The 16,198-nt window shown below is 38.4% G+C and overlaps 1 non-coding gene across 1 annotated transcript; it reads left to right on the forward strand.

Moving 5' to 3' along the window:
• Positions 1–8,307: 8,307 nt before the first annotated feature.
• On the forward strand, positions 8,308–8,415 carry LOC112773930 (small nucleolar RNA R71). Its single transcript, XR_003188450.1, has one exon. It is a non-coding gene; the product is annotated as a small nucleolar RNA R71 (small nucleolar RNA).
• The last annotated feature ends 7,783 nt before the right edge of the window (positions 8,416–16,198 follow it).

Consider the following 16,198-nt stretch of genomic DNA (forward strand, 5'->3'; position numbering starts at 1 on the left):
GCTTTGTTGCTTCTGAACCTCTGCTTTCCTATTGTCTTCATCCAATCATGCGTGCTCCCTTCTATGGCAAGCTGTATGATCCTCTCAGTGAAAATAGTCCAAATACGATTCTGCACGGCTAATCAACTGTCGGATTTCTCGTCTCGGATGAAAAATACCAGGTACAGCTACCGCATGGCTAATTATTTGCCGGTTCTCACTTGTGCCGGAATAGAATCTCTCTATCCTTTTGCACACTGTTACTGCGCCCAACATTCGCGAGTTTGAAGCTTGTCACAGTCATCCTTTCCCAGATCCTACTCGGAATACCACAGACAAGGTTTAGACTTTCTGGATCTCAGGAATGCTGCCAATTGGTTCTAGCCTCTACCACGAAGGTTCTAATCTCACGGACTCGGTCCGTGGATTAGAGACCCAAGAGATTATACTCCGGCTGTCGTCCAATGACTACGTTGAACATCATGTAGACTGCTTGTGGTTGTCTGGCACGCGGATATTGGCTAAGCGAGTAACGAAGAGAGTACGTGATTGTCACAGGTCACCCCTTCATTCTGACTTAACTGAATTAAGTACAAGAGTATATCTTGAAGAAGAAGTAAGCGTGAATTGAAAGAGAAACAATAGTAATTGCATTAATTCATGAAGAACAGTAGAGCTTCGCACCTTAATCTATGAGGTGTAGAAACTCCACTATAGAAAATACATAAGAGAAAAAGGTCTAGGCATGGCTGAATGGCCATCTGATGAGCGGATAATTTATACGCTTTTTGGCATTATTTTTACATAAATTTTAGTATGATTTAGTTAGTTTTTAATATATTTTTATTAGTTTTTAAATAAAAATCACATTTCTGGACTTTACTATCAGTTTGTGTATTTTTCTGTGATTTCAAGTATTTTCTGGCTGAAATTGAGGGACTTGAGCAAAAATCTGATTCAGAGGTTGAAGAAGGACTGCAGATTCTGTTGGATTCTGACCTCTCTGCACTCAAAGTGGATTTTCTAGAGCTACAGAAGTCCAAATGGCTCTCAATTGTGTTGGAAAGTAGACATCCAGGGCTTTCCAAAAATATATAATAGTCCATACTTTGCCCGAGTTTAGATGACGCAAACTGGCGTTCAACGCTAGCTTTCTGCCCTATTCTGGCGTTAAACGCCAGAAACAGGTTGCAAAGCAGAGTTAAACGCCAGAAACAAGTTACAAACTGGTGTTCAACTCCAAGGAAGACCTCTACACGTGAAAGCTTCAATGCTCAGCCCAAGCACACACCAAGTGGGCCCCGAAAGTGGATTTCTGCATCATTTACTTATCTCTGTAAACCCTAGTAACTAGTTTAGTATAATTAGGACTTTTTACTATTGTATTTACATCTTTGGATCATTTCGATCTTTTGACCATCTTTAGATCATTGTATGCGTTTGGAAGGCTGGCCACTCGGCCATGTCTACCCTATTTTCACTTATGTATTTTCAACGGTAGAGTTTCTACACACCATAGATTAAGGTGTGGAGCTCTGCTGTTCCTCATGAATTAATGCAAAGTACTATTGTTTTTCTATTCAACTCAAGCCTATTTCTTCTCTAAGATATTCATTCGCACACAAGAACATGATGAATGTGATGATTATGTGATGCTCATCATCATTCTCACTTATGAATGCGTACCTGACACACACTTTCGTTCCACATGCAAACAAGCTTGAATGTATATCTCCTAGCCTCCTGATCTACGATAAGAGTCTTTGTGGTATAGGTTAGAATTATTGGCGGCCATTCTTGAGATCCGGAAAGTGTAAACCTTGTCTGTGGTATTCCGAGTAAGATCTGGGAAGGGATGGCTGTGACGAGCTTCAAACTCGCGAGTGCTGGGCGTAGTGACAGACGCAAAAGGATTACTGAATCCTATTCCAGTATGATCGAGAACCGACAGATGATTAGCCGTGCGGTGACAGTGCATTTGGACCATTTTCACTGAGAGGACGGGATGTAGCCATTGACAACGGTGATGCCCAACATACAGCTTACCATGGAAAGGAGTATGAAGGATTGGACGAAAGCAGTAGGAAAGCGGAGATTCAGAAGGAACTAAGCATCTCTATACGCTTATCTGAAATTCTCACCAATGAATTACAAAAGTATCTCTATCTTTATTTTACGTTTTATTTATCTTTTAATTATTAAAACTCTATAACCATTTGAATCCGCCTGACTGAGATTTACAAGGTGACCATAGCTTGCTTCAAGCCGACAATCTCCGTGGGATCGACCCTTACTCACGTAAGGTTTATTACTTGGACGACCCAGTGCACTTGCTGGTTAGTTGTGCGAAGTTGTGACAAAGAATTAAGATTATGAATGTGCGTATAAAGTTTTTGGCGTCGTTACCAAGGAATGAACGATCACGATTTCATGCACCACCATCCTCCCAAATGTAACATAAGATAATAATTCCAAGATGATAGGTCTATATTCGAATACAATATTAAAACGTTCTATTTATACTAAACTAGTTACTAAGGATTATAGAAAATAAGTAACTATGTGCAGATAGTGCAGAAATCCACTATCGGGGCCCACTTGGTGTGTGCTTGGGCTGAGCAATGAGCTTTGCACGTACATAGGCCTTTTCTAGAGTTAAACGCCAGCTTGGATGCCAATTTGGGCGTTTAACTCCAGTTTTGGTACCTGGTATGCGAAATTGTTACTCTGAGGTTGTAAAATTTGTTGTTCGTTCTCTCCCTGGCAATGGCACCAATAACTGGTGCACAATACCATGGTCCAAGCATAGCTTCACAACTTCGCACAACTAACCAGTAAGTGCACTGGGTCGTCCAAGTAATAAAACCTTACATGAGTAAGGGTCGATCCCACGGAGATTGTTGGTATGAAGCAAGCTATGGTCACCTTGTAAATCTCAGTCAGGAAAATATCAAATGGTTATGGAGTTTTCGAATTTAAATAATAAATAGACAGAAAATAAAGATAGAAACACTTATGTAATTCATTGGTGAGAATTTCAGATAAGCGTATAGAGATGCTTTCGTTCTTCTGAACTTCTGCTTTCCTACTGTCTTCATCCAATCAGTCCTACTCCTTTCCATGGCAAGCTTTCTGTAAGGGCATCACCGTTGTCAATGGCTACATCCCATCCTCTCTGTGAAAATGGTCCAAATGCTCTGTCACGACATGGCTAATCATCTGGAGGTTTTCGATCATGCTGGAATAGGATTTACTATCCTTTTGCGTCTGTCACTACGCCCAGCACTCGCGAGTTTGAAGTTCGTCACAGCCATCCCTTCCCAGATCCTACTCGAAATACCAGAGACAAGGTTTAGACTTTCCGAATCTCAGGAATGACCATCCATGGGTTCTAACTTATACCACGAAGATACTAATAACTCGGACTCGGTCCCCTGTATTAGATATCTAAGAGATACTCATTCTAGCTTGGTTGCATGTAGAACGGAAGTGTTTGTCAGGCACGCGTTCATAAGTGAGAATGATGATGAGCGTCACATAATCATCACATTCATCATGTTCTTGGGTGCGAATGGATATCTTAGAAGCGGAATAAGTTGAATTGAATGGAAAACAGTAGTACTTTGCATTAATTCATGAGGAACAGCAGAGCTCCACACCTTAATCTATGGAGTGTAGGAACTCTACCGTTGAAAATACATAAGTGAAAGGTTCAGGCATGGCCGAGAGGCCAACCCCCAAAACGTGATCACAGGATCAAAAATACAATCCAGGATCTTCCAAAGATGTCTAATACAATAGTAAAAAGTCCTATTTATACTAAACTAGTTACTAGGGTTTACAAAAGTAAGTAATTGATGCATAAATCCACTTCCGGGGTCCACTTGGTGTGTGCTTGGGCTGAGCTTGAATGTTACACGTGCAGAGGCTCTTTCTGGAGTTGAACGCCAAGTTGTAATGTGTTTTTGGCGTTCAACTCTGGTTCGTCACGTGTTTCTAGCGTTTAACTCCAGACTGCAGCGTAGAACTGGCGTTCAACGCCCTTTTGCGTCATCTAAACTCAGCCAAAGTATGGACTATTATATATTTCTGGAAATCCCTGGATGTCTACTTTCCAACGCAATTGGAAACGCGCCATTTTAAGTTCTGTAGCTCCAGAAAATACACTTTGAGTGCAGGGAGGTCAGAATCCAACAGCATCAGCAGTCCTTCTTCAACCTCTGAATCTGATTTTTGCTAAAGTCTCTCAATTTCAGCCAGAAAATATTTGAAATCACAGAAAAACACACAAACTCATAGTAAAGTCCAAAAATATGAATTTAACATAAAAACTAATAAAAACATCCCTAAAAGTAACTAGATCATACTAAAAACATACTAAAAACAATGCCAAAAAGCGTATAAATTATCTGCTCATCACAACACCAAACTTAAATTGTTGCTTGTCCCCAAGCAACTAAAAATCAGATAGGATAAAAAGAAGAGAATATACTAAAAATTCCAAACTATCAATGAAACATAGCTCCAATCAGATGAGCGGGACTTGTAGCTTTTTGCCTCTTGAATAGTTTTGGCATCTCACTTTATCCATTGAGGTTCAGAATGATTGGCATCTATAGGAATTCAGAGTTCAGATAGTGTTATTGATTCTCCTAGTTCAGTATGTTGATTCTTGAACACAGCTACTTTATGAGTCTTGGCCGTGGCCCTAAGCACTTTGTTTTCCAGTATTACCACCGGATACATAAATGCCACAGTCACATAACTGGGTGAACCTTTTTAGATTGTGACTCAGCTTTGCTAAAGTCCCCAATTAGAGGTGTCCAGGGTTCTTAAGCACACTCTTCTTTTGCTTTGGACCTTGACTTTAACCGCTCAGTCTCAAGTTTTCACTTGACACCTTCACGCCACAAGCACATGGTTAGGGACAGCTTGGTTTAGCCGCTTAGGCCAGGATTTTATTCCTTTAGGCCCTCCTATCCACTGATGCTCAAAGCCTTGGGATCCTTTTTATTACCCTTACCTTTTGGTTTTAAGGGTTATTGGCTTTTTGCTCTTGCCTCTTGGTTTTAAGAGCTTTTGGCTTTTTCTGCTTGCTTTTTCTCTTTTTTTTTTTTTATTTTTCTCTCTCTTTTTTTTTCTGCAAGCTTTTGTATTCACTGCTTTTTCTTGCTTCAAGAATCATTTTTATGATTTTTTAGATTATCAAATAACATGTCGCCTTGTCATCATTCTTTCAAGAGCCAACATATTTAACATTCTTAAACAACAACTTCAAAATAGATATGCACTGTTCAAGCATTCATTCAGAAAACAAGAAGCATTGTCACCACATCAATATAATTAAACTAAGTTCAAGGATAAATTCGAAACTCATGTACTTCTTGTTCTTTTGAATTAAAACATTTTTCATTTAAGAGAGGTGATGGATTCATATTCACTACTTTAAGGCATAAACACTTAAATACTAATGATCATGTAATGAAGACACAAACATGGATAACATTTAACATAGAAAACGAAAAACAGAGAATGTAAGAACAAGGAATGAGTCCACCTTAGTGATGGTGGCATTTTCTTCTTGAGGAACCAATGATGTCCTTGAGCTCTTCTATGTCTCTTCCTTGCCTTTGTGGCTTGATCCCTAGTGAGTTTTGATATTTCTATCCTCAGTTGCTTCCAATAATTATGTGGAGGAAAGTGTATCCCCTGAGGTATCTCAGGGATCTCTTGATTTGCAGCCACATGTTCTACCACTGAGCTATAGACCCTTTGAGATGAATCTTTCCATCTCCCATGACTCGGAGGTGGAAGCCTTTGTCTTCCCTTTCCCTTTTCTAGAGGTTTCTCCGGTCTTAGGTGCCATTAATGGTAATGGAAAAACAAAAAGCTTATGCTTTTACCACACCAAACTTAGAATGTTGCTCGCCCTCGAGCAAAAGAAGAAAGAATAGAAGAAGAAGAAGAAGATATGGAGGAGATGGAGGGATGTGTATATGGATGTGAGTGGTGAAAGGAAAACAGAAAGGGATGACCATGAATGGAGAGAGACAGGGTGAGGTGGGTGGGGATCCTGTGAGATTCACAGATCCTGAGATGATCCTGTGGTGTCCACAGATCCTGAGGTGTCAAGGATTTACATCCATGCACCCATTAGGCATGTAAAACGCCTTTGCATACAATTTTGGCATTTAAACGCCGAATTGATGCTTGTTCTGGGCGTTCAGTGCCCAGATGCAGCATATTTCTGGTGTTGAACGCCAGCCAGATGCTTGTTTCTGGCGTTCAGCGCCAGCTTTCTTCACTGTGCATTTCTGGCATCTGAACGCCAGGATGCTGCTTATTTCTGGCGTTCAACGCCAGAAACATGCTCTGTTCTGGCGTTGAACGCCAGAAACATGCTCCTTACTGGCGTTTAAACACCAGAAAGCCCTTCCTCCAGGGTGTGATTTTTCTTCTGCTGTTTTTGATTCTGTTTTTGATTTTTCTATTTATTTTGTGACTCCACATGATCATGAATCTAATAAAACATGAAAGAACAATAAAAATAAAAATAGAATTAGATAAATAAAAATTGGGTTGCCTCCCGATAAGCGCTTCTTTAATGTCAATAGCTTTACAGTGGGCTCTCATGGAGCCTCACAGATGTTCAGAGCATTGTTGAGACTCCCCAACACCAAACTTAGAGTTTGGATATGGGAGTTCAACACCAAACTTAGAGTTTGGTTGTGGCCTCCCAACACCAAACTTAGAGTTTGACTGTGGGGGCTCTAGTTGACTCTGTTTTAAGAGAAGCTTACTGTGCCTCTTTTCCATGTTTACAGAAGGATGACCTTGAGTTTTAAACTCAAGGGAGTCCTCATTCAATTGAAGGACTAGTTCACCTCTGTTAACATCAATCACAGCTCTTGTTGTGGCTAGGAAGGGCCTTCCAAGGATGATGGATTCATCCTCATCCTTCCCAGTATCCAGGATTATGAAATCAGCAGGGATGTAAAGGCCTTCAACCTTTACTAACACGTCCTCTACTTGTCCATAAGCCTATTTTCTTGAGTTTTCTGCCATCTCTAATGAGATTTTAGCAGCTTGTACCTCAAAGATTCCCAGTTTCTCCATTATAGAGAGTGGCATGAGGTTTATTCCTGACCCAAGGTCACATAGAGCCTTCTCAAAGGTTATGGTGCCTATGGTACAAGGTATTAGGAACTTTCCAGGATCCTGTTTCTTTTGAGGCAATCTCAGTTGATCCAATGCATTTAGTTCATTGGTGAACAGGGGAGGTTCATCTCCCCAAGTCTCATTACCAAACAAATTGGCATTCAGCTTCATGATTGCACCAAGGAACTTGGCAACTTGCTCTTCAGTAACATCCTCATTCTCTTCAGAAGAAGAATACTCATCAGAGCTCATGAAGGGCGTAAGGAGGTTCAATGGAATCTCTATGGTCTCTAGATGAGCCCCAGAGTCCTTTGGTTCCTCAGAGGGAAACTCCTTATTGATCACTAGACATCCCATGAGGTCTTCCTCCTTGGGATTCACGTCCTCCCCTTCTTCCTTGGATTCGGCCATGATGGTTATATCAATGGCCATGCACTCTCCTTTTAGATTTTCTTCTGTATTGCTTGGGAGAGTACTAGGAGGGATTTCACTGATCCTTTTACTCAGCTGGCCCACTTGTGCCTCCAAATTCCTAATGGATGACCTTGTTTCATTCATGAAACTTACAGTGGCCTTAGATAGATCAGAAACTAAGTTTTCTAAATTAGAGGTATTTTGTTCAGAGTTCTCTGTCTGTTGCTGAGTGGATGATGGAAAAGGCTTGCTATTGTTAAACCTGTTTCTTCCACCATTATTAAAGCCTTGTTGAGGCTTTTGATCCTTCCATGAGAGATTTGGATGATTTCTCCATGAGGGGTTATAGGTGTTTCCATAAGGTTCACCCATATAATTCACCTCTACTATTGCAGGGTTTTCAGGATCATAAGCTTCTTCTTCAGAAGATGCCTCTTGAGTACTGTTGGATGCAGCTTGCATTCCATTCAGACTCTGAGAAATCATATTGACTTGCTGAGTCAATATTTTATTCTAAGCCAATATGGCATTCAGAGTATCAATTTCAAGAACTCCCTTCTTCTGAGGCGTCCCATTACTCACAGGATTCCTCTCAGAAGTGTACATGAACTGGTTATTAGCAACCATGTTAATGAGTTCTTGAGCTTCTGCAGGCGTTTTCTTTAGGTGAATGGATCCACCTGCAGAAGTATCCAATGACATCTTTGATAGCTCAGATAAACCATCATAGAATATATCCAGGATGGTCTATTCTGAAAGCATGTCAGAAGGACACTTTTTGGTCAGTTGCTTGTATCTCTCCCAAGCTTCATAGAAGGATTCACCTTCCTTCTGTCTAATGGTTTGAACATCCACTCTAAGCTTGCTAAGCTTTTGAGGAGGAAAGAACTTGGCTAAGAAAGCCGTGACCAGCTTATCCCAAGAGTTCAGGCTATCTATAGGTTGAGAGTCCAACCAGATTCTAGCTCTGTCTCTTACAGCAAAAGGGAAAAGCATGAGCCTGTAGACTTCAGGATTTACTCCATTAGTCTTAACAGTATCACATATCTGCAAGAATTCAGTTAAGAACTGAAAAGGATCTTCAGATGGAAGTCCATGAAACTTGTAGTTCTGCTGCATCAGAGAAACTAATTGAGGTTTCAGCTCAAAATTGTTTGCTCCAATGGCAGGAATGGAGATGCTTCTTCCATGTAAATTGGATTTTGGTGCAGTAAAGTCACCAAGCATCTTCCTTGCATTATTATTATTTTCGGCTGCCATCTCCTCTTCCTGTTCGAAAATTTTTGAAAGGTGCTTGCTGGATTTTTGTAATTTAGCTTCTCTTAGTTTCCTCTTCAGAGTCCTTTCAGGTTCTGGATCTGCTTCAACAAGAATGTTCTTGTCCTTGCTCCTGCTCATATAAAAAAGAGGGAACAGAAAAATAATAATAATAGGGATCCTTTTTGCCCAGGTATAGAGGTTCCCTTATGTAAGTAGAAGAAGAAAAGAAGAGTAGAAGAAAAGAAGAAGAGAAAATCTGAACTCAGAGAGAGAGAGGGGGTTCGGATTTTTGGTGAGTGAGGAAGAGATGTTAGTAAATAAATAAATAAATAGAAGAAGATAGAGGGGGAAGTTTTCGAAAAAAATTTTTGAAAAAGAGTTAGTGATTTTTTAAAATGAAATAAAATTAAAATTAAACAATTAAACAATTAATTAATTAAAAAGAATTTTTGAAAAAGAGGGAAGAGATTTTCGAAAATTAGAGAGAGAGTTAGTTAGGTAGTTTTGAATAAGATGAGAAACAAACAAAAAATCAATTAGTTAGTTGAGAAAAGAGGGAAAGATATTTTTTTTATTTTTGAATTTTTATGATGAGAGAGAAAAACATGAAAATGATACAATGCATGAAAATTTTTAGATCAAAACAATGAATGCATGCAAGAATGCTATGAATGTCAAGATGAACACCAAGAACACTTTGAAGATTAAGATGAACACCAAGAACTTATTTTTGAAAAATTTTTTATGCAAAGAAAACATGCAAGACACCAAACTTAGAAATCTTTAATGCTTAGACACTAAGAATTCAAGAATGCGTATGAAAAACACCATACAACACAAAACAATATAATATGAAGATCAATCAAGAAGGTTTATCAAGAACAACTTGAAGATCATGATGAATGCAATGCATGAATGCAATTTTCGAAAAATGCAAGATGAGTATGCAATTGACACCAAACTTAAAAATTGACTCAAGACTCAAACAAGAAACACAAAATATTTTTGAATTTTTTATGATTTTCTAATTTTTTTTTTGGATTTTTCGAAAATTAATGTGAAAAAGAAAAATAAGGATTCCAAAATTTTTAAGAAGAATTCCAGGAATCTTTCAATATTAGCCCAAAGCTCCAATGAAAGGGTTGGACATAGCTTAATAGCTAGTCAGCTTTAGGATATAAATCAGGCATGCAACAGCTGATATTCAAATTAGCTTGCCTCTATGCTGATGGTTGGAAGCCCCTATCCAAAAGAATTAGACATGGCTTTACAGCCAGTCAGGCTTCAACATGCTTCATGAAACTCTAGAATTCATTCTTAAAAATTTAGAATAATTTTCGAAAACAGATGAGAAATTTTTGAAATTTTTTTTTTTGAAATTTTTGTTTTTTTTTTTTGAAAACAAAATAAGAAGAAAATTACCTAATCTGAGCAACATGATGAACCGTCAGTTGTCCAAACTCGAACAATCCACGGCAACGGCGCCAAAAACTTGGTATGCGAAATTGTTACTCTGAGGTTGTAAAATTTGTTGTTCGTTCTCTCCCTGGCAATGGCGCCAATAACTGGTGCACAATACGATGGTCCAAGCATAACTTCACAACTTCGCACAACTAACCAGCAAGTGCACTGGGTCGTCCAAGTAATAAAACCTTACGTGAGTAAGGGTCGATCCCACGGAGATTGTTGGTATGAAGCAAGCTATGGTCACCTTGTAAATCTCAGTCAGGCGGATATCAAATGGTTATGGAGTTTTCGAATTTAAATAATAAATAGACAGAAAATAAAGATAGAAACACTTATGTAATTCATTGGTGAGAATTTCAGATAAGCGTATAGAGATGCTTTCGTTCTTCTGAACTTCTGCTTTCCTACTGTCTTCATCCAATCAGTCCTACTCCTTTCCATGGCAAGCTTTCTGTAAGGGCATCACCGTTGTCAATGGCTACATCCCATCCTCTCTGTGAAAATGGTCCAAATGCTCTGTCACGGCATGGCTAATCATCTGGAGGTTCTCGATCATGCTGGAATAGGATTTACTATCCTTTTGCGTCTGTCACTACGCCCAGCACTCGCGAGTTTGAAGTTCGTCACAGCCATCCCTTCCCAGATCCTACTCGGAATACCACAGACAAGGTTTAGACTTTTCAGATCTCAGGAATGGCCATCCATGGGTTCTAACTTATACCACGAAGATACTAATAACTCGGACTCGGTCCCCTGTATTAGATATCTAAGAGATACTCATTCTAGCTTGGTTGCATGTAGAACGGAAGTGTTTGTCAGGCACGCGTTCATAAGAGAGAATGATGATGAGCGTCACATAATCATCACATTTATCATGTTCTTGGGTGCGAATGGATATCTTAGAAGCGGAATAAGTTGAATTGAATAGAAAACAGTAGTACTTTGCATTAATTCATAAGGAACAGCAGAGCTCCACACCTTAATCTATGGAGTGTAGAAACTCTACCGTTGAAAATACATAAGTGAAAGGTTCAGGCATGGCCGAGAGGCCAGCCCCCAAAACATGAGCACAGGATCAAAAATACAATCCAGGATCTTCCAAAGATGTCTAATACAATAGTAAAAAGTTCTATTTATACAAAACTAGTTACTAGGGTTTATAGAAGTAAGTAATTGATGCATAAATCCACTTTCGGGGCCCACTTGGTGTGTGCTTGGGATGAGCATGAATGTTACACGTGTAGAGGCTCTTTCTGGAGTTGAACGCCAAGTTGTAACGTGTTTTTGGCGTTCAACTCTGGTTCGTGACGTGTTTCTGGCGTTTAACTCCAGACTGCAGCGTAGAACTGGTGTTCAACGCCCTTTTGCATCGTCAAAACTCGGCCAAAGTATGGACTATTATATATTGATGGAAAGCCCTGGATGTCTACTTTCCAACACAATTGGAAGCGCGCCATTTTGAGTTCTGTAGCTCCAGAAAATCCACTTTGAGTGCAGGGAGGTCAGAATCCAACAACATCAGCAGTCTTTCTTCAACCTCTGAATCTGATTCTTACTCAAGTCCCTCAATTTCAGCCAGAAAATACCTGAAATCATAGAAAAACACACAGACTCATAGTAAAGTCCAGAAATGTGAATTTAACATAAAAACTAATAAAAACATCCCTAAAAGTAACTAGATCCTACTAAAAACATACTAAAAACAATGCCAAAAAGCGTATAAATTATCCGCTCATCAGTACCAGTTTTGGCGTTTTACGCCAGAAAAGGGTCTCTGGCTGGCGTTTAGACGCCAGTTTGGGCTATCAAATCCTGGGCAAATTTTGGACTATTATCCATTGATGGAAAGCCCAAGATGTCTACTTTCCAACGCAATTGAGAGCGCACCAATTGGGCTTCTGTAGCTCAAGAAAATCCAACTCGAGTGCAGGAGGGTCAGAATCCAACAGCATCTGCAGTCCTTTCTCAGCCTCTAAATCAGACTTTTGCTCAGGTCCCTCAATTTCAGCCAGAAAATACCTGAAATTACCGAAAAACACAAAAACTCATAGTAAAGTCCAGAAATATGATTTTTGCATAAAAACTAATAAAAATATAATAAAAAGTAACTAAAACATACTAAAAACTACCTAAAAAGAATGCCAAAAAGCGTATAAATTATCCGCTCATCAGTGGTGCTGCTTTTGTGCAAAGAGCATAATTTAGCTCCAAGCGTACGCATGGATGACGCGTACGCATCACCTCTCTTTTCTGTGTTCTACGCGTACGCGTGGTCGACGCTTACGCGTCACTTTCCCTTTCTGCTTTTCACGTGCACGCGTCGCCCATGTGCGCGCGTCGCCTTCGCGCCCTGTTTCTCCCCTATTTCTTCTCCTTTCTTCTTCTTTCTTCTTCTCTCCTTCTTCTTTCATTCTTCTTTCTATCTACCTTTCTTCTTCTCTCTTTTTCCTCTCTTACTTTCTTCTTCTCCCTCTCTTCAAAATTCCACTTCTCATTTTCTTCTTCTCCCTCTCTTCAAAATTTCACTTCTCATTTTTCTCATCTTTCATTTTCTTTTGTCCATCACATTTGCTTAATTTCATTCATCGCATTTTAATTTTGTTTTTATAACTTGTTCTTATTTTCTTTTCTAAGTTTCTTATTTTAATATTGGTGTTGAATTTTCCTACTCAATTGTTGAGAATTTCTTGGATTATTTTGATCCTTCTTGACTTGTTTGATATTGTTGGGTGATGAAATTTTTGGGTCAATGCTTAATCTTTGATGACCCTTGCATCCTTTGTGCATTGATATAAACTCATATTGTCTTTCACGACCCACACTTTCCTATTTGAACTTGATGCTTCTGAGTGTTCTCTTCATGCCATTTGCTTGTGCTTTGATTTTACTCTTGCATCAAGTATTAGTTGATATGCCATTCGCTTACATTGCTTCCTCACTTACGTGTTGTAGCTACCATGTAATTGAGAACCTTACTCTTATTTGGCATTAGCCCCCGCCTATGTTCTATTTGCGTTGATATCTTTGTTGTAGGCTTAATTTTCTTTCTTTTTCTTTCCTTTTAGGCTGGCCTCCAAGAAGGGAAAGGAAAAGCTTTCAAATGGGGTGACAAACAAGTTCCTCCACGTGACCTTTTGAAAAAGCTCATCAGTTGTAGCAACCCATCCACCTTGCTCTTCTTTGCATGAACCGAGCACGGTGCAATCTTCAAGTGTGGGGAGGTCGTCCGACCGACTACCATGGGTAACAATTTCTTTTTCCAACACCAATTCTTAATTTCCTTTGTTAGTTAGTTGTTGCATTGCATGTTATGTTGCATGATAGTTAGAGTTTGTATATATTTTAACCATTTTTATGTTAGGACTACTTGGTTAGAGTGATGATTTCTTTTCCAAGAAAACTGTTTTAGGGCACCCTACCAATTTGAAAATATTTTTTGTGTTGAACTTGCTTGAAGGAATTAATTTTAGAACATGATTTTTGAGATAAGAACACATAAGCATGTGATTTTTTAGCCCGATTGTGTGGTTACATCTTATAACCACTATTTTCCATTCTTGTGTGCACTATTCTCTTTCTATGATTGCAATCTTTGATTTGTTTGATTCTTTATGTCCATTATTTCGTGTATGAATGCATTTATATGATTGAGACCATCATTTCATTTAGATCACTCACCCAAACAGCCTACCTTTCATCAACCATTGTTAGCCAATTTTGAGCCTATTCAACACCTTTTGTTCTTAATTTTAGCACATCACTACCCCTAAGTGAAAAACAATAAATGTCCTCTAATTTGGATCTTTGATTAGCTTAGGCTAGTGAGAGTGTGTGTCATTTAAGTGTGGGAAACTTGGAAACATTGGTTGAGGTAAAAGTGTGTTTTTGTATTTGTTATTGAAGATATTGGGAATTGGGTACACACTCATGTATTGAATGTTTAAACCATATGCATTGGTACCTTTGTATATACTTTAGTGTGAAAAAAAAATGATAAAGACAAAGAAAAAAATATAAAAAGAAAAAATAAAATAGAAAAAGAAAAAGGAACCAATAAAAAGGGGACAAAAATACCCCAAAGCAAGGCAATAATAACAATGCATATGGAATGTGAATTGAAGAGAATACATGAGTATGTGAAAAAGTGGGAATCATGGGTAGCTAGGTGGTGTATTAGAATTGTATAGGTTGTTATATGTGTTTGGTGAGAGCTTAGGTTAATCAAAGATTCGAATTTCAAGATCACTTAGTCATATATATATCCTTACCTTTACCCTAGCCCCATTACAACCTATGAATAAGTCCTCTGATAAATGTATGCATGCATTGAATAATTGTTGATTGTTAGATGAAAAATAAATCATAGAAATCATTATTAGAAGAGAATTGAGTGAATCAACCCTATACACTTGAGGGACTAGAGCGGATACACTTCCGGTGAGGGTTCGATGCTCAATTCCTTGTTCCCTGCTTTCACGAGCTTTCTTCTTGCAAGTCTACTTATACTTTATTTTGAGATTTGAATTGGTGGAATTCATGAATCATCATGCTATGTGAGCCCTACTTGCTTATATATGTTCTTGGAGATTGATTCATTTTTAACCAAGTAGGTAGAAGTATTTTGCATTTAGTTGCATTCATGTAGATAGATTGCATTAAATAAATGTTCATACCCGCTTTTCTTGTCCTTCTTTATTCTTAGCATGATGACATGCTTGGTTTAAGTGTGGAGAGGTTTGATAAACTCCAATTTTGTGGTTTATCTTGTGTTGAATTTAGGGGATTTTATCAACTTATCTCACACTTATTCACTAAAATAGCATGGTTTTGTAAACTCTCCCTAATTTGTGCTTAAGAGTGAAAACATACTTTTTAGGCCTTAAAATTGTTAAATTTAATTTACTTTAATTCTATTCGATGCCTTGATATGTTTGTTTGAGTGATTTAAGGTTTTGAAGGCAAGAATGGCTTGAAAGAAATGGAAGAAAAGCATGCAAAGTAGGAGAACTCATGAAGAAATGAAGGAATTGCTAAGTTGTCAATCCTGACCTCTTCGTACTAAATCGATCATAACTTGAGCTACAGAGATCCAAATTTAGGCTTTTCTAGTTTCATTGGAAATCTAACATCTGAGGCTTCAAAATAATATGCAATTTGTCATAGTTTCCTTGCAGTTAGGGGACGCGTGCGCGTTGCAGTATCAGCGTGACTCACTTAAAGGCAACACGTGACCAGCGATTTCTGAAGCATTTTGGGCCCAATCCAATCCATTTCTGATGCTATTGAACTAGGGATTGAAGGGGGGGGGGAATGAACCAAGTAGTCATAGGAGAGTTTTTATCATGTTTTAGGTTAAAATTTTAGAGAGAGAAGCTCTCTCTTCTCTCTAGAATTTAGGGTAGTTTAGGTTAAATTTCCTTAGATCCAACTTTTAATTCTTGTTTTTATTTCAATTTTCTTTATATTTTAGTGTTCTATTTTCTTAATCTTCTTAGTTTTTCTTGTTAATTTCTTTTTTGCTCCCTTTTATGTTTATGAACCCTTGTTGGACTTCGATTTCTTCTAATGCAATTTTATGTTCCCATGTCTTTTTATGTTTATCTTAGTTGCTTTTATTGATTTCTTGTTTGTGTTAGTTATGGGTTTCATTAATTCTTAAAATTTGTGATGTTTACTTTTATTGCACTCTAGGTGTTTGATAAAATATCTTCACTAGTTATAGAGTAGTTTTCTTTACTCTTGGCCTAGGCTAAGGGAATTGGGTGACCTTGAGTCACTGGGTTTCATTGAATTGGTGATTCGAGAACTCTTAGTGGTCAATTTGATACCCATTAACGCTAGCCTACTACTAAGTCAATTAGTAGCTAGGTTGGGACTTATGGGTTGAATTTGATCAAGCCTATTTGACGTACTTCAAGCA

Source organism: Arachis hypogaea, chromosome 18 (genome assembly GCF_003086295.3).
Source record: "Arachis hypogaea cultivar Tifrunner chromosome 18, arahy.Tifrunner.gnm2.J5K5, whole genome shotgun sequence".
NCBI lineage: Eukaryota > Viridiplantae > Streptophyta > Magnoliopsida > Fabales > Fabaceae > Arachis > Arachis hypogaea.